The sequence below is a fragment of the Nycticebus coucang genome, chromosome 10 (genome assembly GCF_027406575.1).
Source record: "Nycticebus coucang isolate mNycCou1 chromosome 10, mNycCou1.pri, whole genome shotgun sequence".
Taxonomy (NCBI): Eukaryota; Metazoa; Chordata; class Mammalia; order Primates; family Lorisidae; genus Nycticebus; species Nycticebus coucang.
This window is the reverse complement of record NC_069789.1, coordinates 88,094,281-88,107,097: the sequence shown is the minus strand read 5'-3', so window position 1 is coordinate 88,107,097 and position 12,817 is coordinate 88,094,281.

Here is a 12,817-nt window from a genome sequence, read left to right as displayed (position 1 = left end):
GAGCTTAAAATACTGATATATTTTGGCTTCTGAAATAAAAGGGACAGCAAGCAATGTCAGGTAAATCCCTGTTTGAGAGGATGTCCTTAGCATAACTATATTCCTAAGACTTAAGAATTAGACCAGGGTTCAGGAAACCTGCTGCTTATGTAAAGAATATTATCATGGCACAGTACCATGCCTGCTAGGGTGGGTGTTGTCTATGGCTTCTTCCTACTATAAGTGGAGTTGAATACTTGTGACAAAGATTGCATGGCCTGCCAAACTTAAAATATTTGCTATCTGGCACTTGATAGAAAAAGTTTGCCAACTTCTGAAAGAAATACCCCCCAAATTTGTTACTGTTGTCATTTGCCTTTATGATGGTTTGGGTAAGGTTTTAAATTCATAATGTCACATGTCCATCAGTTTCATTTTTCTTTTTTTTTTTTTTAAGTCGCTCAGAATACATTTACTTCAAATACTTAATCATTTTTTGTGATGAGAACATTTGTAATTTACTGTCTTGGTGATTTTGAAATGTACAATATACAGTAGACCCTTCATAGTTGACCACCTGCCTGCATTGACCACCTCCTGAAGTTGACCTAATTTTCATAGACCAGACACACACCACATGGCCTCAATGGGAGTTCCTTATGTTGACCACCTCTGTATGTTGACCAGTTTGTCACACCCCTGGAGTGGTCAACTTAACAGAGGTTCTACTTTATTTTTACCCTATTCACCACACTGCAGTATATCTCAAAGGAAAATAAAAACTTATTCCTCCTGTCTAATTTGTCCTTCAGTTTCTTGACAGAATTTGTCATCTTTGTCTAGATCTTCTCATAGCCCTCCCTGTGCTCCTGCTTCCTCGTTCCCATTGCATTAAAGGCATTCAGAATGGGTCTTAGGATTTGCCCTGGCCTTAAAGGTGCAGGTGGACTAAAGTGTAGGTTGGAAGTCATAACAAGATAATTCTTAAAAATAATGCCCATGGTAGGTTAAATTGGTACCATGTTTATACAAAATGCTTTTTAAAAATGTTTTACCATTCCTATAAGTGAACTAGTTCATATAATAATGGCAAGAATGAATTTATTCCCAATAGGATTAAAAGTTAATTTCTATTATGAATAATTCTTATCCAAAGTACTGTTTTTCTGGATTTTACAATAATTTTTCATTTTGATTTCTTCAAAGTCACTCTGTTCTGTGTAGAGCAGTAAAAAGCCAAATCTCTTTTTTTTTTTTCCTGGATGTTTTTAATACATAATGAAACATCTGAGAACTTACAATTTTCTTAGATCTATCTTCCAATCTCTATTACTGTCTATAATTCTTCTAAAGGTGTATTCAATCATTACATATTTGTTTTGTCAGTGTTCATTCTTAGTGTTCAAATAGCTAACTTAGATGTGCAAAAAAACGGGAAATAATAGGGTGTTAATAATAGAAATTCTTGCAGGAGGAGAGTATAATTGTTCCTCATTTGTAAACAGTGTGTGTCACATGGTCTTCAGAGTTAAATTTAGCTGGACAGGGGCGGCGCCTATGGCTCAGTGAGTAGGGCGCTGGCCCCATATGCCGAGGGTGGTGGGTTCAAACCCAGCCCCAGCCAAACTGCAACAGAAAAATAGCCGGGCATTGTGGCGGGCGCCTGTAGTCCCAGCTGCTCGGGAGGCAAAGGCAAGAGAATCGCGTAAGCCCAAGAGTTAGAGGTTGCTGTGAGCCGTGTGATGCCACGGCACTCTACCCGGGGGCAGTACAGTGAAACTCTGTCTCTACAAAAAAAAAAAATTTAGCTGGATAAAATTTTCTACCCTGTGCTGATACGGTACAATGAGTTTGTTCTGTTGTCGGCTCTACCAACATAGGCAAAGTTCATGTTGAATGACTAGCTTCTCACATGCATCTTTTCACGAGGTAGGTATTCTAAAAGTTGTCTTCTAATCGGATATTAGTAAGTTTTATATGATACACCCTCTGAGTAATAGATAATCCTCACCGATAAGGTTCCAGAATATTTGCCTGATAAGCTCTACCTTGTCTTAGAGCACTTACACCCATGGTGATAGTAGATTCTTGAGATTTTGGAGCATTACTTTTCTGATTAACCTAGGAGTCTGACAAATTTGGAATGTAGGGTTTGTGAGTGAAATTGGATTTGGATAGCCAGTGAATCATCTGCTTCCTACTCTGTTTAAGGTCTTGGCAATAGATGTTACTTAAATATGAATCCATTGAAAGCAATGGAGTTTGCTAAACATTGTGACTTGATAATTTTTCATCTTTTTGTTTGTTTGTTTTTGCTTTCTAGTCTCTTTCCTTATCTTTAATCTTATTCTTCAGTGGTGCTTTTCCCAAGGCCAGTCTTTTTATTCATAAAGTTAAGCTGTCTTTGTTGCTCAAGAGAAGCCAGAGTTAGGTATTATAAATACTCTGAAAACACCTGAATTGGTTACATTCCAAAAAGTGTTGTTATTATTTAGTTTGTTTGGTGGGTTTTTTTTTTTTGTTTTGTTTTGTTTTGAGACAGAGCCTCAAGCTGTTGCCCTGGATAGAGTGCTGTGACATCACAGCTCACAGCAACCTCCAACTCCTGGGCTCAAGTGATTCTCCTGCCTTCGCCTCCCAAGTAGCTGGGACTATAGGCACCTGCCACAATGCCTGGCTATTTTTTTGTTTGCAGCCGTCATTGTTATTTGGCGGGCCCAGGCTGGATTCGAACCCGCCAGCTCAGGTGTATGTGGCTGGTGCTTTAGCAGCTTGAACCACAAGCACCGAGCCTGTTTGGTGGTATTATTGATTAGGACAGTGATAACAAAACCTGAAAGATGTCTGTACAAATTATCCAGTTGTGTAGGCTATCTTAAGGCAAATAGTACTTGAAATTCACATTACAGAGGCACATGTATAAATAAATTTCTTATCTCACATCTTCCCCATTATCAATATAACAGAAATACCTCCCATCTTAACACAGTTAAAGGAAGCCCACTAACTCAAATAGTGGAAGCTTTAAACAAAGCTAAGTTATAAAGGCAGAGCAGTTAATATAAAAGCTTTTCTATTGCTTTCTCCTGACACTGTACTCAGTAGGTGCTGTTAAGGAGGGTAGAATTTATGTTCAGCACCTCATATGGCCTACACCACAAGTTAATATACTGTGAATCTTAAGATCTAAATTAATCCATGGGAGCATGTTTTCTATTCCGTGAAGTCACTTATCTTTTGTGATAGGTAATATATATGTTAAGTAAATATTAAGTAATGCTAGGCACAGTGGCTCACACCTATAATCCTAGCATTTTGGGAGGCTGAGGTAGGAGAATTGCTTCACGTCAGGAGTTTGCAACCAGCTTAAGCAATGTAGCAAGACCCTGTTTCTACAAAATAGGAAAAATTAGCTGGACATGGTGGCGCATGCCTATAGTTCCAGCTACTTGGGAGGCTGAGGCAAGAGGATTGCTTGAGCCCAGGATACTCAACCTTTGAGACTACAGTGAGCTATGATGACCCCACTGTATTCTAGCAGTGAGACCTTCTCTCAAAAAATAATAAATGAAATAGAAAAAAATAAGTACTTTTGGGTGCCAGACAACACGCTTGGAAGTTGTATAATAAAACTGGCTTTAGACACGGTTTAGAGGTGACTTCCTATACTTGACAGACCTAACCCCACTTGGTTGGAGTCTGGGATGTATGCATTTAAAAAGCCTGCCTGTACTTTTTACTGCAGAGATAAAAGCTCAAAAAGAAGGGGGCAGAATTAGCTTACTATGTGCTTTACTGTCATAACTACAGTTAATCTTCAAAATAATTCTATGAGGTAATAATGGTAGTACTAAAAATAGCTAACTTTTTTTGAATTTTTACTTTGTGCCAGGCAGAGTTCTATGTGCTTCATATTGACTAACTCATCTAATCCATATGCCGAAGCCATGAAGGTAGATACTGTTACTATCCTAATTTTAGAGGGGAAGGACCAGTTTAACCCAGGCAGTCTAACCCTAGAGTTAACCTTGTTAATACACTGGGTTGCCTCTAGTAGGTGTAGTGATACCACAATTTATAGATAGGGAAACTGATGAGCCCAAGGTTACACAACTAGTAAACTTCAGAACCAGTATTTGTCAGTCTGATTCCAAAGCCCAGACTCTCTCCACTATTTCACATTGACTGCATTTACTTACAAAGGGTTGGGGTTGACTGGAATATACAATAGCCAGTAAGAGTACTGCTTTTAGAGTAAATGATTAGAAAATTTCTTCAAAAGTTGATCTCTGAGTAGACTTGAATGGTGACTATTTTTTGTGAATAGTGCACACTTAGAGGAGTCACTCATTTCCTAAGTCTAATTGTTTGAGTGGTTGAGTTACTAACAAGGCAAAAATTGCAAGATGGTGTTCCAGTTACCTATTGCTGTGTAACAAACTATTCTGAACCTTAATGACTTAAAAATCAACCGTTTTATCGTGATGTTGTGGATCAGAAATTTAGGAAGGGCTCCTCTGAGCAATTCTTCTGCTTCCTGTGGCAATGACTCAGGTCAGCTACTGTTATTTAGCAGGTGGTTGAATTGGTTTGGAGGGTCCAAGATGATCTCACTCACACGACACTTTGGTGGGAAGGGCAAGAAGGCTGGGCTCACCAGGACTCCTCTCAGGAGTGTCAGGGATGCTGCATGAGTTCTCTCCCTTAAGGTAGTCAGACTTACTTCAGGGCAGCTCAGAAAAGCCAGAGCCAGAAGCCATACTCTTGGTCAAAGAACTCAGTGGAGCCAGGCATGGTGGCTTACTCCTATAATTCCAGACTTTAGGAAGCCAAGTGGAAGATTGCTTCAGTCTAGGAGTTCAAGACCAACGTGGGTAAGATAGCAGGATTTTGTCTCTATTATTTTAAAAAATAAAAATAATTCAAATCTTTTTTATTCTGGGCCAGCCAGGAATTCAGGGGACAAGAAATACCCTACCACTCATGGAACGTATGTCAAGGATTTGGGACCATCTTTAATCTTTTACAGATGACGTTAGGTGTTGTGATTTGTGTTGACGGTTCTGTGTTCGTGTAGGTCAATTTTTGTGCTGTAGAAACCATTCATTATGTCTACTATGGGTCAGTAAAGGAGTTAGAAAGAGAATGAGATAAATACTTGGAGTATATTTCAGTAGTTGTCCCCTCCCAAGTTTCATTTATTTTGTACCAAAATTTCCAACCTTTTCATTTTGTACTGTGTTCCAAGTTGTCAGCATTTGCCTGTCTTTACTGTGAAGCCATAATGCCTACGTGCTGAGCCAGAAATACTGCAGAGGGAGTAAAAAGCTCACTGTTCTAAAACTTAATTTCTTAGAGATGTCAGAAGTATTTAATGTTTACAGATAGGTGAAAACTCCTATGCTTCGGAAAAATCATATGCCTACTAAATCTCTGTGAACAGGAGTTTCTAGCACAGTGGTTCTCAACCTTCCTAATGCCTCCTAATGCCGCAGCCCTTTACTGCAGTTCCTCATGTTGTGGTGACCCCCAACCATAAAAGTATTTTCGTTGCTACTTCATAACTGTAATTTTGCTACTGTTATGAATCATAATGTAAATATCTGATATGCAGGATGTATTTTCATTGTTACAAAGGGATCGCTACCCACCAGGTTGAGAACCACTGTTCTAGCAGGTGTCTAGATGAATCATATTGTTGAGACAGTGAAAGTTTTACCTACTTATCTTAGTCTCATCTCTGCCTCCGCCATACCTCACCCAGGAATGATTTATGCTAGATGATGAATGCATTCCTCCTATTCTTACTACCTTTCACATAGGAAAATTCATCACCCAATTTCGTATGTCATTAATCTTGTGAAATTAGCAATTGCTACCAGACTTTCTCATTTAAAATAGCAGGTCATGGAGGGTTTTTGATTTTGGGCCAGATTTTTCAGATTTAGGATCCCTTAAATAAATCACTGCTAATTTGTTAGAGTATTTCTTCCCCAAGGACACTAAGAAAACCCTCAATGATCCCCAAGAAGAAATACTCTGATAAATTAGCAGAGGTTTATCTAACCTTCCCAAGAAGAAATACAGGTAGAAAGTGATTTTGCTTTATAAATGATCATCCCCAAATCAATAGAGTTCTTATGAAAGGTTTGAGATTATACATTCCATGTGTAGTGGATTCCTGGAGAATTAGCTTTGTGGCCTTCCTGTTGGTCATCCCCAGTTTCAGATAGTATAAAGAGATCTCTCTCCCTAGGTCAGGCCTCAGGCATTGCAAATACGAGAAATAAAAGGAGTACTCAAGACTGAAGACTTAATTTAGGGTGCCTCAGAATCCTGGGAAGGAAAAAACAATTTTGTAGTTGGATAACCAGAGATGTTTGCGTCTTTTAGGCATAAAAATTGATTAGATTTTATCAAGTGACGATTGAGGCAAATTTTATTTCTTTTCTTTATGTTTTTTTTTCCCAGTTTATCCTTAACATGTCAAGGGGCAAATTTTAATAAATAAAAATTCAAGAGCCTTAAAACTTTTTGATTCACATTTCCACTTCAGCATAACACACTCTAGTGTAGTCTGCTCCTTATGACAGGGAAAGTCTGTGACGATGTAGTCCCAGGAAATGAACAATCTTATTGTGATAATCTATGGAGATCTGTCTCTCTCATTGTGTGTTACAGATTCTCTGTGAATCTTAGGTTTGAAATCGTTTGGTGGGTGTGTGAAAAATAATGCCACTTCTGCCATCCTGAACTACAAAAGAGGATGGAGTCAGAAAAAGGAAACCTTGTAGACTGACAAAATATTTATTCTTTCTTTTCAGCATCTCGAGTCTAAACCATTGCAAGCCAGTAACAACAGCCTGAGTGAGTAGAAGACATTCCTTAAGGTTTAGGTTTCTGCTTTTAGCCATATCTTGTAGCAGATGTTTATGACATATTTGAAGATGATCTACTGAGTTTTTTATAAAGAAATAGAATCCTAACAAATGGTTCTTTGAGAACCACTGGAAAAACGGAATGGCAATGTAGGGAACAAAGCTTAAAATGTTTCCCCTGAATGCCAAAATGCTAAAACAGAGGTCAGTAAAAGTGTGACTGAAATCCATCTCTAGAATGGCTGTCAGATAGCAGAAATGTTTAGAATTTATATGGCATTTCTAATATTTTTACAAAAATAATTTTAAGTCACATAACTTGAATTTTTTAAAAATGAGCCTGATTTCTTTTTGGAAAAGTGGCACAATAAAAATAACACTAATATAATTAGTTGTATATGCGTGTGCATTGAACATAGTAGTATACTAAAGAGAGTTCACACAAATAACTTTTGTGGAAAGTTTGGCTATTTTTTCATAAGTGTATGTTTATAAATATATTTACTCATCCACTGTGACCTTGGTAGCATAGAACCATTTTATTAGCTGTCTCATTGATTCTAAAAATCAAATTCTTGGTAAAATAGGCTATGAGAGCTTTTTGTTACATTGTATTTTGACTAAGAAAGTTATTTCTTGCACTTTGTATTTATAAAGATGTTATAACACAGTGCACCCACTTAGTGCACCTGTTCTTTAGAAACAAAAGATATAGGTGTAAGGTAAAATATATGTTTAAAACCCTGGCAAGAAGAGGGACCTCAGAAAAAAATTGGCTTGTGTTTACTTGAGAAGGGCTGGAGATTAATTTAAAATTAGGTTGAAAATAGCAGTTGGGATAGGTGTACCGTTGTGAATTGCAATATTGCCGTGAGTTGCCAGCTGTGTGTATGTATGTGAGTGTATATGAGAGAAAGACGGTTTAATGAAGGCAAATAAGTCAATGTAGAATATTCTACCTCCCACTAAAAACTGAGCATATTCAAGATTGCCCCATAGTCCCCAGGGCAGAAGGCCGGATTCCTCAGCCACTGTCAGCCACTTTTCTACACTCACTTCAGCTCCTCTACCTCTGAGCACTTGGCTGAAGAACGAGTGTAGCTTCCTGTAGCAAACAAAGGAAAGCCAGCCCCAAAATACAGAGGCTGCAGTATCTGAAATTCTTGTCATGTGCAGATATCAATGTTTGATTTTGTTGCCCAAGTGAAATAATGTCAGGACACTTGGGTTTAGTGCTTTTATCCACTGGCTTCTATTCGGCAAGAATAGCCAGTAGAGGTGGAATCTTTGTTTTTAAAGATGCACCCAACTCCTTTTAATGATGTGAAACGTGTTCGAATCCTCGATTTCTCTTTTAATTGCCATTTGCAGTCCATTTCTGGAGGACTAGAATATTAACTAGTATTTTCCTGGTAATCGGCCTTCTCCCATTCTGACATGGAGGTATGCATGGCATAGATTTTCAAATGCCTGTTATGCTTTTAGTCACTCCAAAGAGAGATATTCTTGTTGATGCCAGTACTGTTGTAATAGTCAAGATGGTGGCTCTCAAATGTTGTAGGTGTCAGAAAGTTCAGTTTCAGTTGTTAAATGCCGCTAGGCAGACCACCTAATTTTTAATCCAGTTGTAGCACTCAGCTGATTTCCTGCTTGGGGATCTAGCACACTGTGCGCATCAGCTTACTTACCTTTTCAATATCTGTTGACAGTTGAGGAGGGACTATTGCCCGTTGCTAGCCTGGAATACTTTCCACCTTTTCATCCTGATGCACTGACTGGGTATAATGTCTAAACTGGGATTCTCTGGTTAGAAGTGAAATGTGTGAGATAATTTCAAGTTTTTAGAGGTTGGCACCTGTGTTTGAGGTAATAGCTGGTATTATTTTCCTGGTGACTTTGGATAAAGCAAGTAGAGATACAGAGAATGTGGAATTCCAAGAGACAACTGATACAATAAGCTCTGCCCAATTACGGTATGAATCCTGTAGGAAGATGAGGTGGTAAAATCATAGGAATCTTTTTACCACAGCTATTTTTTTTTAACTGTAGAATAGTTAGTTCTCAGCCTATAAGCCATCCTAATATCTTAGACTCAGGAATTAATTCCTGTTTAGGAAAATTTTTGCTTGTGGCTTATTGTTTGTGCCCAGAGTCTTATTTGTCTTCTGATCTTTTGCTATAACACATACTTAAAGTGTAGTCTTACCTAAATCAATACTCTACTATTGGTGTTGCTGCCTATTGTAGCCAAAGTGAAAAATGCCTAGGTAATTTGACTAAGGCATGTTAAGTCCATGAAGCTAGAAGGAAGTTACAGAGCCTTACCTCTCTTCCCTCTGGTGTGGATGAACACTGGTCTTGTGTTTTCTATTATAGAACTAGTTAGCTTCTCAGTCTTGGCTACACATTAAAATTGCCTGGGGACCCCCTGTAGACATTGCATTTAATCAGTCTGTTGTGCAGTCTGGGCTTTCATTCTCCTTAGAAGATTCTAACATGCAGCCAAGTTTGAGAATCTCTGCCAAGCATCCATAGTGGATTTGGCAGGATAACCTCAATCAAGTTCCCTTTGACCTAAGATACCTTTATTGAGATCCCATACGCGGCTCTCAATTTAAAGCTTACAGTAGGCTAAGGCTCAGGTGGTAAAATGGATGATCCATTTGTCCTCAAGAGTAATCCTGGAGGGATATATTACCATCCATCCAGTTTTCTCTATACCAAATATAAAGTATGCATAAGTAAGCAAAACAAATTTTCAAAGTCCCTTCTGTAGAATCCTCTTTTCTTTGTATATGTAATCTGAGAGGAGATTTCTCAGTTCTGCTAGTTGAAATACAGCACTTGAATTTATTATAAGAGCCAAGCCCAAAATGCCTAGGGTGATTTCTACTTGTAAAATGAATAGGGAGCATTGTTAAAGTTAATGGAGAAAAAGAAGGACCCTGCCTGGGGTGATCCTTGTGATTACTTATCTCTTAGCTTGCCTTCTAAGTGGCATTTCAGTGTCAAGTGACTTTCACTTTTCCTGGATTGTTTCTTTGCGAATGAACCAAACTAGCTAAGGCTTAAATATTTCTGAATATTACCTGAAAATGTGAAATGAGTCTTTTTAGAATCTTTGTTCTAAGATGTCAAAGACCTAAACAAGGAATTCCAAAATGAGGTTCCAGCTCTTGCGTTCTTCTCACCCCAGATAGCAAGCAAACCTTTAGTGGCTGTCCCGTTTGTTACTTGCCCCTATGGCACCTTCACACATGATAATGGGCAGGGAGAACTGTTTTATTTATTACTGCTTACAAAGTGAGAACCACTATTCAGGCCAAGTAACTACCAAGTGACTTGTAACTTGTGAAAGAAATTTGTATTTAAGAACAAGTTCTAATGTAGCAATCTGTCTTCTGAGAGTATTCTGGACCCCATAGGAAATTTCATTCATATATTGCCTACAAATAATTGATCATTTGAGCTTCAAACAGGTAGTGTGTGCAAGAAGAAAAAGGAGGTCAAGAAAAAACGTTGGTTAGTGCAGAGAACTGAATTAGCATCAGACTATGAAACTTCATTAAAGCAGCATTAAGGCCTGGGTGTTTGCTTAGCATGTAAATGCTGCAGTGTCAGAGAAAATGCCTCTGATGCCTTAGAAAATTTGCTGAAGGCTTCCTTTTATTGGATAGGGTAGAAAAGCAATAGCCTTTGGGACTCTGAAGAGAGTAGCCCCCACCCTCCTTAGGGTTATAATACTGAAGAATGTTGTGGAGTGCTGTGAAAAAATTGTTGAACTTTATGCAAATTATACTGCACTGGATTTTCAGATTCTGGAGGGGGAGTAGAGAAGGAGGCTGGGAAAGTAATAGTGAAAGCAGAATACATAAACTTGTACCCTGTTTTAAGTAAGGAATAAAACAAATCCCCTAACAGAAATTCTCCATCAGCATTGTCAGTCAAGCTCTTCTGCCCTAAAACTGATTCCTCTTAATCCTCTCTAGGAAATCTTTTCTGAAACAGCTAGACAAATGTTAGTTTGAATACAGTTTCACCATCCTGACCCATCCATCTACCTTCAACAAATGAACAACTTTGCTAAATTATAGGCAAAATAAATGTGTTCTATCTCAGCCCATTTATTTTTAATCTGCTGTGATCTGTGTTCACAGTTTGAGCCCATTGCATTCTTTTGGGGTCTGATAGCAGAATTTAAATGGATCTGCCAGTACAGTCAGGAACCAATGTCTTCCTTCCCCTTTAAGACACCTTAAAATTAGAACTGTCCATTTTTGGTGTGTCAGTAAGTGAATAAAGGGAGAAGTACATTGGAAGAGCATTCAGACTTCCTGGCCTCTTAGGATTTGTGAGTGGGACTCACTCATGCTCTGCCTCTGAGAAGAGAAGAGAAGGCTGAGGGTTCAAAGATAGAAAAGTCAATGTAGCAGAAATCTGGTTTCCTTCAGATGTTAAGTCTGAAAGAAATCTATCCAGCTTTCTATGGTGCTTATATGATGGGTGACAGCTGTCTCTCATCTACCTGTCCCTGGCACTGTGCCTTCCCACTGGTCACTGTGAAAAGCAGGTCACACTGGACTCAGAGGCCAGAATCCAGGACAAGTTCCCCCTCTCATGTTGAGCCCATCACTTCTTTGTACAGCTGATAATGTAGCATTTACTTCTCTTTGCAAAACTCTTGGGGTTTTTCCTCCAAGAAATAGTAAAGCATTTAAAAGAAACCTAGTCAGAAATTTAGATGCTGGTGGTAGCTATCAAATGAAGAGATCATAGGAAAATCTCACTTCCCCACAGTTGATACTGACTGATAGCAAGGCTCAACTATACCTGCCTCTTCCTGAGTTTTTAAATGCTACCATAATATTTGTAAGCAGCAAAGTTACCTAACAGCATTTTTTTTACAGCTTGCTAATTGAGGAGGATTCATAATAAAACAGACAATCAATTTCTAAAATGTTGTTATCCCTGAAAGGGAATGAAATAGAGTTATTTTTAACTTTAAGAACCTACCAGTCTGTTTTTTTCCCTTTGAAAAAAACCTAATGTTCGAGATTTATATCTTTCATCTGAAGCGATTATTCCATTAATAATGAAGATGCCTAAGAAAAGTCCGTGAGCCAGGATAGTGCTCTTGTGCTGGGCCAGCTCTGTGCATCTTATTTCCTAAGAATATCAGTTTTTATTATGATCTTAGTTATAAATACCTATATATATAGGAATAGGATTTCCTCTCACCCCACCCTCCTTTAATCATTCACTTAAATGTAAACCACGACCTCCCCCCTCCCCTTTTACTGAAAAAAATGCACTTTAATTCCTAAGGAGAGTGGCTGTTCCTGGCCCTGAAGCCAGATATTACTTCAGGAGGAGAGTCAGAGAGAGGGAGAACTCTTGCCAGACCCTATGAAATTGACCGAATTCCTTAATATAAACCAAAAATAATGACATCTATTTTTAAGCTGCCCCCACTCTTTACCAATGGGAAAAAGAAACAACCACCAAATTTTCCAAAAGAGTTCAAAATGTCTGTCTGATTTTGGAAGTTTCACTGGGGAAAAAAAATATCTAATACTAAGTTCAACTACCGAATTATCAGAATATTCTGTGTTGTTTTGTGGGAGGCTGAGTTATTTTTTATTAAAAGTCAAATGAAAACACAAAGGCTCTGAGATACAGTCCTGCTTTGTGTCGTTGCTAATGATGGGATGTGTTCTCCCTTAATTTGACAGGTGTTCTCAGTCTCTCCTCCTGTGGGTTCTGTCCTTCCCCTGATGACAAGCCAATAGTTCTTGGTTGGGGTTGCATGTCTCCTAGAGCCCCAGGAGCCCTGTCATGTCGGGGGGCAGGGAGGGCAGGAGGGTGGGCAGAGATTTGGGTTGGGGGAGGGAGATTAAAAGAAAGAGTGAAAATATGGGTTTATATAAACATATTTAAAGCAGTTTAGCAAAAGCTTTCTC